This window comes from Dasypus novemcinctus, chromosome 11 (assembly GCF_030445035.2).
Source record: "Dasypus novemcinctus isolate mDasNov1 chromosome 11, mDasNov1.1.hap2, whole genome shotgun sequence".
In the NCBI taxonomy this organism is placed as follows: domain Eukaryota; kingdom Metazoa; phylum Chordata; class Mammalia; order Cingulata; family Dasypodidae; genus Dasypus; species Dasypus novemcinctus.
Genome location: NC_080683.1, coordinates 2,752,185 through 2,766,124, shown reverse-complemented (window position 1 = coordinate 2,766,124; position 13,940 = coordinate 2,752,185).

Below are 13,940 nucleotides of genomic sequence, written 5' to 3'. Positions count from 1 at the left end.
CAGTCATCAGAACCTTCCAAGGGTGAAAAGCCCGGGACCAGATGGATTCACAGGTGAATTTTACCATTCAAAGATCATCTAATATCATTCTTGTTCAAGCTGTTCCAAAAAATTGAGCAGGAAAGAATGCTGCCAAACTCATTCTATGAGGCAAACATCACCTGCAGCTCGGGCCACTCAGGCGGACAGCGGGCGGTGTCAATCACCCTATTACCAAAACCAGATAAAGATACTATGAAAAAAGAAAATTACAGACCAATATTGTTAATGATTATAGATGCAAAAATCCTCAATAAAATACTTGCGAACTGAATCTAAAAGCATATTAAAAGAATTATACACCACAATCAAGTGGGTTTTATCTGAGGTATGCAAGGGTGGTACAACACAAGAAACTCAATTAGTGTAACAAACCACATTGATAAATTGAAGAAGAAAAATCATGATCCTCTCAATTGATGCAGCAAAGGCATTTGATAAAATACACCACCCTTTCTTGATAAAAAAACTCCAAAAGACAGGAACATAAGGAAGCTTTCTCAATATGGTTAAAATGCATATATGAAAAACCTATGGCTAGCATTATTCTCAATGATGAAAGACTGAAATCTTTCCTGCTGAAATCAGGAATAAGACAAAGATGCCCGCTACCACCACTGTTATTCAATAATGTGCTAGAGATTCTAGCTAGAGCAATTAGGCGAGATAAAGAAATCAAAGGCATCCAAATAAGAAAGGAAGAAGTAAAACTTTCCCTATTCACTGATGATATGAGCCTATGCCTAGAATTTCCTGAAAAATCCACAACAAAGCTACTAGAACTAATGGATGAGTTCAAAAAAGTGGCAGAAAACATAATTAATTCACAAAATCCACAGCATTTATAAACTACTGATGTGCAATCTGAGGAGGAAATCAGAAAAAAATCCCATTTATAATAGCAACTAAAACAACAAAATATTTAGGAATACACGTAACCGAGGACATAAAGGACCTGTATTCAGAAAACTACAAAACATTCTAAAAGAAACTGAAGAAGACTTAAATAAATGGAAGAACAGTCTGTGTTCAATGACTGGAAGACTAAATATCATTAACATGTCAATTCTACTCAAACTGATTTACAGATTCAACACAATTCTGATAAAAATCCTAATAGTCTTTTTTTTTGCAGAAGTGGAAAAACCAATTATCAAATTTATTTGGAAGGGTAAGGGGTCCTGAATAGCCAAAAATGTCTTCAAAAAGAAGAGCAAAGTTGGAGGACTCTTACTTCCTGACATTAAAGCATATTTCTTAGCTACAGTGGCAAAAACAGCATGGTACTGACATAAGGACAGACATATTGACCAATGGAACTGAATCAAGAACTCAGAAATAGACCCTCACATCTATAGTTGAGTGATTTTTGGCAAGGCAGTCAAACCTCCCAGCTGGGTCTGAATAGTCTATTCAACAAATGGTGCAGAGAGAACTGGATAGCCATAACCAAAAGAAAAATAAGAATCCTATCTCACACCTTATACAAAAATTAACTCAAAATGGATCAAGGGGACCTAAATATAAATGTGACAACCATAAAACTCCTGGATAAAATAAAAGAATACATCTTCAAGATCTTGTGGTAGGCAGTATTTTCTTAAACCTTACACCCAAAGCATGAGCAACAAAAGAAAAAAAAATAGGTAAAAGAGATTTCCTCAAAATTAAACACTTTTGAACCTCAAAGGTCTTTGCCAAAAGTATAAAAAGGCAGCTAGCTCAACGGGAGAAAATATTTGGCAATTAATTATCCATTAAGGGTTTAATAACCATGATATACAAAGAGATCATGCAACTCAACAATAAAAAGAGAAACTACCCAATTAAAAAATGGGCCAAAAACTTGAAAAGATGATTGTCCAAAGAGAAAATAAAAATGGCAAAGATACTCAAAAAAATGTTCAACATCACTAGTGATTAGGAAAATGCAAATCAAAACTACAATGGGATATCATTTCACACTTATTAGACTGGCTGCTATAAAAAAGTCAGAAATCTGTAAATGTTGGAGACGATGTGGAGAGATAAGAACACTTCTTCATGTTGGTGAGAATGTAGAATGGTACAGCCATTTTAAGGTGGTTAGAGAGGAAAATTAGAAATTGAATTCTTCACTGAAATAAAAAATTATAGAAACACAGAACTGTACAACACAGTGAACTCTAATGTAAGCCATGGACTATAGTTAATAGTGCAATTATAAAAACAATCTTTCATCAATTATAACAAATGTACCACACTAATGCAAGCTGATAATAGTGGGAGGGATAAATGGGTATATGGAGCTCTGTATTCTCTGTGTGAGTTTTTTGTAAACCTAAAATATCTCTAATAAAATATTTTTTTTTAAAGAATGAGACAGGAGGTATGTCTGTAGGACACAACAAAACTTACTGGGTGGCCCTTGGACAAGTTTATAGGAAAAGTCCCTCACAGCAAGAGATCTTCCAGCATCAGTGGTGGGTGTGTAGCTGCCACCCAAAAGGAGGGCAGGCCAAGAGGGCTCCCAGGTGAGAGAATAATTGGAGAGGGGATTACATGTCTAGGTGGGAATCTCAAGGTCCGCACAGTTTGTGGTCTTTTATAGCCACAGGGTTTGTCTTATCTATGGTTAGCAGAAGTTGGGTGCAGTTATGCAAAGTAGGCCGGCTTTAACTCGCCAAAATTTAAACAAATAGCTATGTAAATTTTGAGCTTGTTGTACCAATGGTCCTTCTCTGCTATGAAGACCGAAACAACTGAGGAGCCACAGAGACCATCTACGGCCCTTTTATACAACTATCCATCCCTAGGACCCATGTTGTGTTAGGATCTATGTGGTATCTTATTTCATAATTCCTGAGTTTGGAGCAAGGAACAAAGCACCTGATGACACAGAATCCAGTACACAAACTAGGATTTCAAATCCTGTTCCCAGTCAGTTTGCCCATTTACTGGGGGAAAAAGTTCAGAAAATTTTTATTTTTTCCATCTGTGTAATTAATAGAGTGACATCATGACTTCTTGGTGCATGCTGCTGGCTGTCTGTAAAACTTGATGTGTGTTAACTCCCCACAGGAAGCATGAGGGGTGGGTGAGTACACAGAGCCCTCCTTCAGAGTCCAAGAAATCTAGAGCTACGTGGTCATCTAACACCATGGCTCCTAAAGAACAATGGGATTTGGTCTAGAGATCCAGTCACTGGGCTATTTGTTTACTTTGTGTGGATAACTCTGTGGATATGACTACCTGTTTTTATTTTCAGTTCTATGTGTTATTTTGCACATATATTATTCCTACTCCCACTGTCAGTGATTCTAAGGTAGTTAGTACCAGGGGGCCTATTAGGACAGTTCATTTGTGATATTGGAGAGTTGTAGTATGATTTGTGGGGGAAAGTTATTGGGAGTGGCCCTGTATCTGAGAAACTATCTATTGAAAATTTGAACAAGCCACACTATAGAAAATATTGTCCAGGGTGGGACCAGGGGAAGATTGTGATAGGGAAAGCCATTCAGTACATGCCCTCCATGTCCTCCATTCACTCCCTTGTCCCTAGTGTTACGGGATTTAATTAGGTCCTTTGACTATGCTAGAGAAATGAATTTCAAGGGCATGGCGGGTGAGTTAGGCCAGTAATTTATTCAGGTAGGGAGGAAGAGAAATGGGAGAAAACAACAGAAAATAACAGCACAGGGGTCCCAGGTAGTGAGGAAGGAGATGAAAAGGGATGAGGAGGGCTGATTTACAAGCTACAATTCCCCGTTATAGATTATAAGTCCCCAGGGTTACTTGCGTGGCCACATGGCAGAGGGAAAATGGCGACCGAGGTGCGCAGAGGACAGGACAGGTCCACAGGCAAGAGTAAAGTGAGAGAGAGCTCAAGCCTTGCGATTTGCTTTTGAATTGCTAATTATTCTACCCCCTTCTAATGGAAGGGGAGGAGGTTCCAGTTGTTTGCTGTTTGGTTTGATTACCTCCCCCGTCAATTTCTTGTGAGGACCCAATGATAAAGTTTCTAGAGAACATCCGGACTTTCCCTTGTTCTCAGGAAGAAGTCTTTGTTCTAGGTAGCAGAATCCCGGGGGTGGAGCTCCTCCAGCAGCCATTTTGGGGGTTCCAGATGTCCATGAGGACGCTGCCAGGTTCCAGATCCGTTTATTCCCTATCTTACTCGCCTGCTTCATTAGGGCATTTTCTCCAAGTCTCTCCCTCCTTGTCCTGCATTGGTGGCCTCTTCTGTCTTCCCCCTCCAACCCATTTTGGTTCCCTGCACTTCCGACCTGTGCTCAAAACTGCACTGTTCCCATCTCAGCAGCCCTCCTGCTCTTTTCCTCCAGGGACTGCCATTCACATCCCAGTTTGGCCCAGTCCCTCTGGCCTGGCCCATCTCTTCCTACCTACTAAACCTGTCCCCTCTCATACACTCCATAGGCACACACACACAAATGGACATACATATGTGTTATAGTATATAACGTGGTATTGTTCTTCCACATATTTTCTTAAGCTTATTAAAGTTTTAGAAATATTTTCAGTAGGTAAATGTACATCTGTCTCATTATTATATTTTTTCTCATTATTTTAAATTACCACATAATATTCCATTTAATGTATGGCTGTCCTTTATTAAAATGTTTCTAGTTGATTGGTGTGTTATCTTCTATTTTGTTAATATGTCATTTAGCCTTGAATAACTTTACATGCTTCCTTGTAGATATGCACTTATTTGTCATCAGGCAAGCTACATAAATACATAATAAAATCATTGGTTCTAATAACAATGTGATTTTTGATTTGATGTATATAGTCATCAAATGTGTACCGATGATGCATTATGCTTGCTCTGAAAATGTCTTACCTTATGTCTAACAAAGATATGGAAATTAAACAACACACTCTTAAATAATCAGGGGATCCAAGAAGAAATTACAAGGGAATTCAGCAAATATCTTGAAATGAGTGAAAATGAGAACACAACTTATCAAAACCTATGGGACAACACAAAGGCAGTGCTGAGAGGGAAATATATAGTCCTCAATGCTTACATTAATAAAGAAAAAAGAGCTAAAATTGAAGATCTAACTGCACACCTGGAAGAACAAGAAAAAGAGTAGCAAACTAATCCCAAACCAAGCTGAAGGAAAGAAATATAAAGATCAGAGCAGAAAGAAATGAAGTAGAAAACAAAAATACAATAGAGCTAATCAACAAAACCAAAAGTTGTTTCTTTGAGAATATCAACAAAATCAACAAACCCTTAGCTAGACTGACAAAGAAAAAAAGAGAGAAGATGCAAATAAGATCAGAACTGAGGGAAACGGACTTTGGCCCAGTGGTTAGGGCGTCCGTCTACCACATGGGAGGCCTGCGGTTCAAGCCTCGGGCCTCCTGACCCGTGTGGAGCTGGCCCATGCGCAGTGCTGATGCGCGCAAGGAGTGCCGCGCCACGCAGGGTGTCCCCCGCGTAGGGGAGCCCCACGCGCAAGGAGTGCACCCATAAGGAGAGCCGCCCAGCGCGAAGGAGGGAGCAGCCTGCCGAGGAATGGCGCCGCCCACACTTCCCGTGCCGCTGACAACAACAGAAGCGGACAAAGAAACAAGAAACAAGACGCAGCAAAAAGACACAGAAAACAGACAACCGGGGGAGGGGAGGGGAATTAAATAAATAAAAAAAAATCTTAAAAAAAAAAAAAAAAAGATCAGAACTGAGAGAGAGGACATTACCACTGATTCCATAGAAATAAGAGAGATCATAAAAGGATACTATGAACAACTGTATGCCAAAAAACTAGACAATGTGGATGAGATGAACAAATTCCTAGAAACACATGGACCAGCTGACACACTGACCCTAGAAGAAATAGAAGGCCTCAACAAACCAATCACAATGAAGAGACTGAAACAGTCATCAAAAACCACCTAAATGAAAAACCCAGACCCAGATGGCTTCACAGATGAATTCTACCAATCATTCAAAGACTATCTAATACCAAACCTGCTTAAGCTCTTCCAAAAATTGAAAAGAATAGAGGGCTACCAAACTCATCTATGACGCCAACATCACTCTAATACCAAACCAGCTAAAGATACTATGAAAAAAGGAAATTAGAGACCCATTTCCCTGATGAATATAGATGCAAGAATTCTCAACAAAATACTTGGTAATTGAATCCAACAACACATTAAAAAAATTATTCATCACGTCAAGTGGGTTTTACCCTAGGCATGCAAGGGTGGTTCAACACAAGAAAATCAATCAGGGTAATAAACCACATTGATAAATTGAAGAAAAATCACACGATCCTCTCAAATGATGCAGAAAGATAATTTGACAAAATACAGCACTCTTTCTTAATGAAAACACTCCTAAGATAGAAATAGAAGGAAGCTTTCTCAATATATAAAATGCATATATTAAAAATCTACAACTAACATTGTACTCAACAGTGAAAGACTGAAACCTTTCCACTGAGATCAGGAACAAGACAATGATGCCCACTGTCACTACTGTTATTCAATATTGTGTTAGAAGTTCTAGCTAGTGCAATTAGGTGACATAAAGAAATAAAATGCACCCAAATCGGAAAGGAAGAAATAAAACTTGCACTATCCACTGATCCTATATCTAGGAAGTCCTGAAAAATCCACAACAAAGCCACTAGAACTAAGAGACAAGTTCGGCAAAGTGGCAGGATACAAGATTAATACTCAAAAACAATAACATTTCTATACATTATTGATGTGCAATCTGAGGAGGAAATCAGAAAAGAAATTCCATTGGTAATAGTGACAAAGAGAATCAAATATTTAGGAATAAGCTTAACCAAAGACATAAAGGAACTGTATTCAGAAAACTACAAAACTTTGCTAAAAGAAACCAAAGAAGACTTAAAGAAGTGGAAGGATATTCTGTGTTCATGGATTGAAAGACTAAGTATCATTAACATGTGAATCCTACCCAAACTGATTCATAAATCCAACGCAATTCTAATAAAAATCCCAACAGCCATTTTTTCAGAAATGGAAAAGCCAATAATCAAATTTATTTGGAAGAGTAAGGGGCCCCAAATAGCCAAAAATCTTAAGAAGGAAGAATAAAGTTGGAGGTCTCCCACTTCCTGACTTTAAAACATATTACTTAGCTACAGTGGTAAAAACAGCTTGGCACTGGCATAAAGACAAACAGATTGACCAATGGAACGGAATCAAGAACTCAGAAATAAACACTCCAATCTATAGTCAAGTCATTTTTGACAAGGCTGTGAAGCCCTCCCAGCTGAGCCAGAACAGTCTGTTCAACAAATGGCGCTGAGAAAACTGGATATCCAAAAGAAAGAAAGAGAACCCCTATCTCATACCTTGTACAAAAACGAACCGTAAAACTCCTAGAAGAAAATATAGGAAAACAATTTCAAGATCTTGTACCCAAAGCATGAGCAACAACAACAACAAAATAGATAAATGAGACCTCCTCAAAATTAAACACTTTTGAACCCCAAAAGACTGTCAAAAGGGTGAAAAGACAGCCAACTCAATGGAAAAAATATTTGGCAATTACATGTCCAATAAGGGTTTAATATCCGTGATATATAAAAACGACAAACAACTCAACAATAAAAAGACATTAACTACCCAATTTAAAAATAGGCAAAAGTCTTGAAAAGACAATTGTCCAAAGAAGAAGTACAAATGGTGAAGAAATGCATGAAAAAATTAGGGAAATTGCAAATTAAAACTACAGTGAAATATCATTTCACACCTATTAGACTGGTCACTATTAAAAAGTTAGAAAACTGTAAATGTTGTAGAGGATGTGGAGAGGTACAGCCATTGTGAGGAATGAGTGGCAGTTCCTAAGGAAGCTGAATATGGATTTGCCGCGTGACCTGGCAATACCATGATTAAGTATACACCCAGGAAGAACTGAGAGCAGTGACATGAGTAGGCACCTGCACACCAATGTTCATATTGGCATTATTCACAACTGCCAAAAGGTGGGAATGACCTGGGTGACCATCACCTGATGAATGGGATAACAGATTGTGGTGCAAAAGCATAACGGCATACTATACCGTGTTAAGAAGAAATGAAGTTGTAAAGCATATGACAACATGGATGAACCTGGAGGACATTATGTTGAGTGAAGCAAGCCAGACACAAAAGGACAAATACTGTATGATTGCGCTATTATGAATTAAATATATTGCGTAAACTCATGGAGTTAATAATTAGAATATAGGTCACCAGAAAACAGAAGGAGGGTAGAGGATGGAAAGCTGATGGCTAACTTGTATAGAATTGGTAAAAAGGTTGTAAATTTTTGAAAATGAATGGAAATGGTAAAAGCACATTCTAGTGTTTGTAACTATCAGAGCTATTATATGAGTATGACAGTGGTTGAAAGGGAAAGTCTAAGGTCATGTATATTACGAGAAGGAAAGCCAAAAAATGCAACATGGGATTGTATAACATAGTGAAAACTCAAGTAAAATACGAATATAGGTGATATTGATATAAGATTGTTTTTATACAATATAAATACAAATATACTAGAGAGAGGGAAACAGAATAGCAGCTCTGTATGGCAGGGGAAACAGATTGAGAGGTGATGAGATTTGTTTTCTGTTATTATTATTATTAGAAAAATGAAAATGCTCTAAAATGTACAATTATGTGATTATATCAAATACCAATGATTCTACACTTTGGATCAATTTATGCTTTATTAACATGTCAATAAAACGGATTTGTTAAGAACAATCCACACTTGTCTCCTTTTTTTTTTTTAAACATTTTTCTGTTGTCTTTTACTTATTTTTTTTTTAAGATTTACTTATTTATTTCTCTCCCCTTCTCCCATACCCCCCCACCCCGGTTGTCTGTTCTCTGTGTCTATTTGTTGCATCTCCTTTGTCTGCTTCTGTTGTTGTCAGCGGCATGGGAATCTGTGTTTCTTTTTGTTGCGTCATCTTGTTGTGTCAGCTCTCCGAGTGTGTGGCGCCATTCCTGGGCAGGCTGCACTTTCTTTCACGCTGGGTGGCTCTCCTTATGGGGCACACTCCTCGCGCGTGGGCCTCCCCTACGCGGGGACAGCCCTGCGTGGCACAGCACTTCTTGCGTGCATCAGCACTGTGCATGGACCAGCTCCCCACGGGTCAAGGAGGTCTGGGGTTTGACCTGCGGACCTCCCATGTGGTAGGCGGACTCCCTAACCACTGGGCAAAGTCCGCTTCCCTCTGTGTCTCTTTTTGTTGCATCATCTTGCTGCATCGGCTCCCCATGTGGGCCAGCACTCCTGCACAGGGCAGCACTCCATGTGGGCCAGCTTGCCACACAGGCCAGCTTGCCTTCACCAGGAGGCCCTTGGGTATCAAACCCTGGACCTCCTATGTGGTAGACGGAAGCCCAACTGCTTGAGCCATATTCACTTCCCTCGAGTCACAGTTTTAGGACAAGGAAACTCTAGAGAAGGAAAGTGAAGTCATGTTGAGGAAGAATGCATCTAGGCCATCCAAAAAGGAAATAAGAAGTTCTCATGTTGAGAAGACGACAACATCATTTGTTGAAGCAAATCTGTATTGCGCTATTTTAAATGTCATTATTAATATTGCTCATATGGAACTTGCTTTCTCAACTAAACTTTTTTTTTTTTTACCTGATTTCTTTTTTTTTTTTTAATTGACTTTGTAATAATATTACATTGAAAATATATATGTGAGGTCCCATTCAACCCCCCCCCCCCCAACAACACTCGTTCCCATCATCATGACACATCCATTGGATTTGGTAAGTACATCTTTGGGCACCTCTGCACCTCATAGGCAATGGTTCACATCATGGCCCATACTCTCCTCCATTCCATCCAGTGGGCCCTGTGAGGATTTACAATGTCCGGTGATTGCCTCTGAAGCACCATCCAGGGCAGCTCCATGTCCCAAAGACGCCTCCACCTCTCATCTCTTCCTGCCTTTCCCCATACCCATCGTCCACCATGTCCACTTTTCCCAATCCAATGCCACCTTCAACTAAACTTTTGTTATATTTTGCATTTTAAAAAATCTGAAGATGTTTGTCATAATAAAAAATCCTTCAACTTCTTTTGGCCAGAAAAGAGTGAAATAGAAAATAAAATTCCATTTCCAAGTTAAAAAAAATGAAGTATTGATTTAATCTGTTTCCTACCTCTCCAATCAGTAAGTAAACAATAATCTTATATCTAGGAAACAAATTTAGAAAAACAAGTAAAGCTTGTGCTTGGTTTAAAATATCAAGAAGCTGGAAAATCTCTTAGTTAAATGTTCTACATGCAAACATTCCTTATATGGAGACCAAGGGTTTGAGCATATCAAAAGATTTTCTGTACTTTTCTTAAAGATATATACTGTTCAAAATTGTATCCTTGGTAACGTGTCTTGCATCATTATGACCTGACCAATTTATAATATTATTTGATTTATACAGGATCCATGGCTAACTCAGAATACTGATGCATTGCAAAAGAGAGGTGGGAGCGCGGGCTCATGGAAGTTAACACGTAGGGTTGACTTCCCGTTGGAAAACTATTCCATGGAAAGAGCTACAATTCTAAATCCCTGACAATATGCCCCTCCATCATTCCAACCTAAATGAATGTTAAGTAAAGTATTATATTTGATTTGTATTTCTTTATTAAAGGAAGACGATTAAGCTCTTAGAACCCATAAGAACCAGGAGATTTTGAGTCTGGGTGTGTTCAAATAGCATACTGAGGACCCATCAGGGCCTGCCTCATGGTGAGGAGAGTTATTTATTGAGCGCCAACTGTGTACTATACATAGTGCTCAGAGATTCAGCTCTGGATGGCACAAAACAGGTTGCTGCCTTCTTGAAGCTTACATTCTAATCAGAAGAGGCAGATAACTAACATGAAAGTAAGTAAGTAGCCAAGACAATTATAGATGCTCTTGTGAAGGAAATGAAGTTTAAAACCTATAGGGGAGACCCCTCTGAGGAAGTGAGGCCTGCTAGTCAAGGTCTAAAGGAGGAGGAAAAGCCAACACGTGACCAAAGAAGTAACTTCCCAGGTGGAGGGAATTGCAGGAACTAGAGAGGCAGGATGCCTGCAGGGGGAAGAGCAAGGAGAGGGATGTGAGACGGGACTGAAGGAGCAGGGAAGTGCCAGCTCCTGCCAGGCCTGCAGGCTCTGGAGAAAGAATCCTGGACTATATTCCAATACTAAAGGCATGACACTGGAGAGATCTGAGCACTACAATGCACACTTCTTGGGTTAGGTTGAATGCTATGTGAAGAATGAGTTATAGGGCAGATGAGATCTTTGTTTACAAGCCTCTCCTGTTACTTTTACTGAACCTGTGGTTGGTGCTGGGGTTTAGTGTATACTCAGGGGACCTGAATCTCTGGACTGTCCATGTGATAGCAAGGCCCCTAGCCTCAACAGACTTGCAACTCCTACCCTCTGGTTTATTGAACTTGACCCAGCCAGCTAACAGGGAGGTAAAGAAGGTCAACCACCAGACCAGGGAGCCAAGAGTGCCTACAACTGCAAGCAGGAGAATTGCATCCAGCATCCACGTGGAATCTAAGCACCCTCTCGATACAGAAGTGGAGTGGACATAACCATCCCAGGATCCACAGGATGGAGGAATAGAGTATGAATTAGAATGGACTTACTGATATTCTATTCTGGAAATATTGTGATTAGTAATGGAGGTGAATGTAGCATTGATGTGGAGAAAGTGGCCACTGTAGCTGCTGAGGGTAGGGAGAGGGAAAAAGAGATGTGATGTGGGGGCATTTTCAGGAGTTGGAGTTGTCCTGGGTAGTACCGCAGGGACAGTCTTAAGAGACTCTAAGTGGCTTATTTTGAGTCATGACAGAATCCCTGAACTTTTCAGGCAACAAAATTAATGGGAACTCAACTAGTTTGGGTCTTGAGCTCACCCTGTGGTCAAACTTGGGACGGACAAGGGCAGAGCACAGAGGCAGAAAGCTGTACCAAGCCCTGGTGGAGTTAGAAGCTGTTCCTCCAAAGAATAAGCAGAGCCCAGGTCTTATGAGTGGGGTGACTGGTGGATTGAGGTATCATTAGTTCATATAATACACAAATCACAATATTTCTGTCCTAGCATGTTAAAATGCTATTTTTTGCTCACAGTACAATCTAATATTGTTTCTTGATTAGTCAGACATTTTTGAAGAAGTGATTCGAGGACCTAGGTAATTCTCATTTTGTCTGTGCCATCTGCAACAAGTGGCTTCCAAAATAGTAGTACTCATCTCCAGCCAGCCAGCAGAAAAGGAAAGCATGCAAACTTTATGTATACTGAAATTTGAATTTTATATACTTTACACATGCCATTAAATATTGTGTGTTTTTTAAAAAATGTGTTACAACAATTAAAAAGAAAACATTATTTACTACAGGGACAGGGGCTGGATTTGGTTTGGAGTTTGTCGACTCCTGCTTTAATTTATTCGATTTGCACTAATTTGCAAAAATCTACAATTCTCCTATTCCTCTTCACACTTACCTCTGAACAAAGACAAAATAATGAAACCATGATCATGTATTTTCTATGCCCATCTCTGCACTGTGTGCAGTTGTGGGTCTAAATTCCCTTCTAATACTCACTAATGGTGTTTGGTGTGGATCAAATGCTCTAGGGAGCTGGGAGCTCTTGTCTAGACTCATTCCTGACTGAAGCAGATGCTAAGCAAACATACTCCCTCATGACAGCTGTGCCTGGGAGTGCTGCACAGATGCCAACCAAAAGTGACTGCAACTGCTTTTCCTTCAAAATCACAAAGAAGGAAAGTGGCACACCGTAAAGGTTATGATCTACTTTTAAGTGTACTTTTTAATAAGTAGTCTCTGTCCCACAATGAAACTGTCTGCAGTCATGGAATATTGAGTAACAAGGCTCTCCCCCCAACATGGTGTCAAATGAACTCTTTAATGTCTGTGTCCTACTATGTTTTCCTCAACATACAATAAGTGCTCATTACATTTATAATTAAAAAGCTACCTTTATAAACATTTTTTTCACATTATCAGTGTTTGGATATACTTTCTAGTCTTTTTTTTTTTTTAAAGATTTATTTATTTATTTATTTCTCCCCCGCCCACCCCAGTTGTCTGTTCTCTGTGTCTATTTGCTGCGTCTTGTTTCTTTGTCCACTTCTGTTGTCGTCAGCAGCATGGGAATCTGTTTCTTTTTTTGTTGCGTCATCTTGCTGCGTCAGCTCTCCGTGTGTGCGGCACCATTCCTGGGCAGGCTGCACTTTCTTTTGCGCTGGGCGGCTCTCCTTACGGGGCGCACTCCTTGCACGTGGGGCTCCCCTACACGGGGGACACCCCCTGCGTGGCAGGGCACTCCTTGCGCGCATCAGCACTTGCGCATGGGGCAGCTGCGACACGGGTCAAGGAGGCCCGAGGTTTGAACTGTGGACCTCCCATATGGTAGACGGACACCCTAACTGCTGGGCCAAGTCCGCTTCCCTATATTTTCTAGTTTTAATAACTTTCTAGTCTAAATAACTTTTCATCTTGATCAATTTAATACAATTTAAAAGAAGACAGTGGCCATGGGAGTTGTTCTTAGTTTGTAACACAAATTTTACATTAAAAAATATAGGAGGTTCCCTTAAACCCCACTTCCTGCCCTACCCCTACTCCTTCCACATCACCAAATTCTTTCATCAATGTGACACATTCATTGCATTTGATGAATACAGTTTGGAGCACTGCCACACAGCATGGATTATAGTTTACATTGTAGTTTACACTCTCTCCCAGTCCATTCAGTGGGTTATGGTGGGATTTATAATGTCCTGCATCTGTCCCTGCAGTATCATTCAGGACAATTCCAAGTCCGGAAAAGGCCTACATATCACACCTCTTTTTCCCTCTCTCTGCC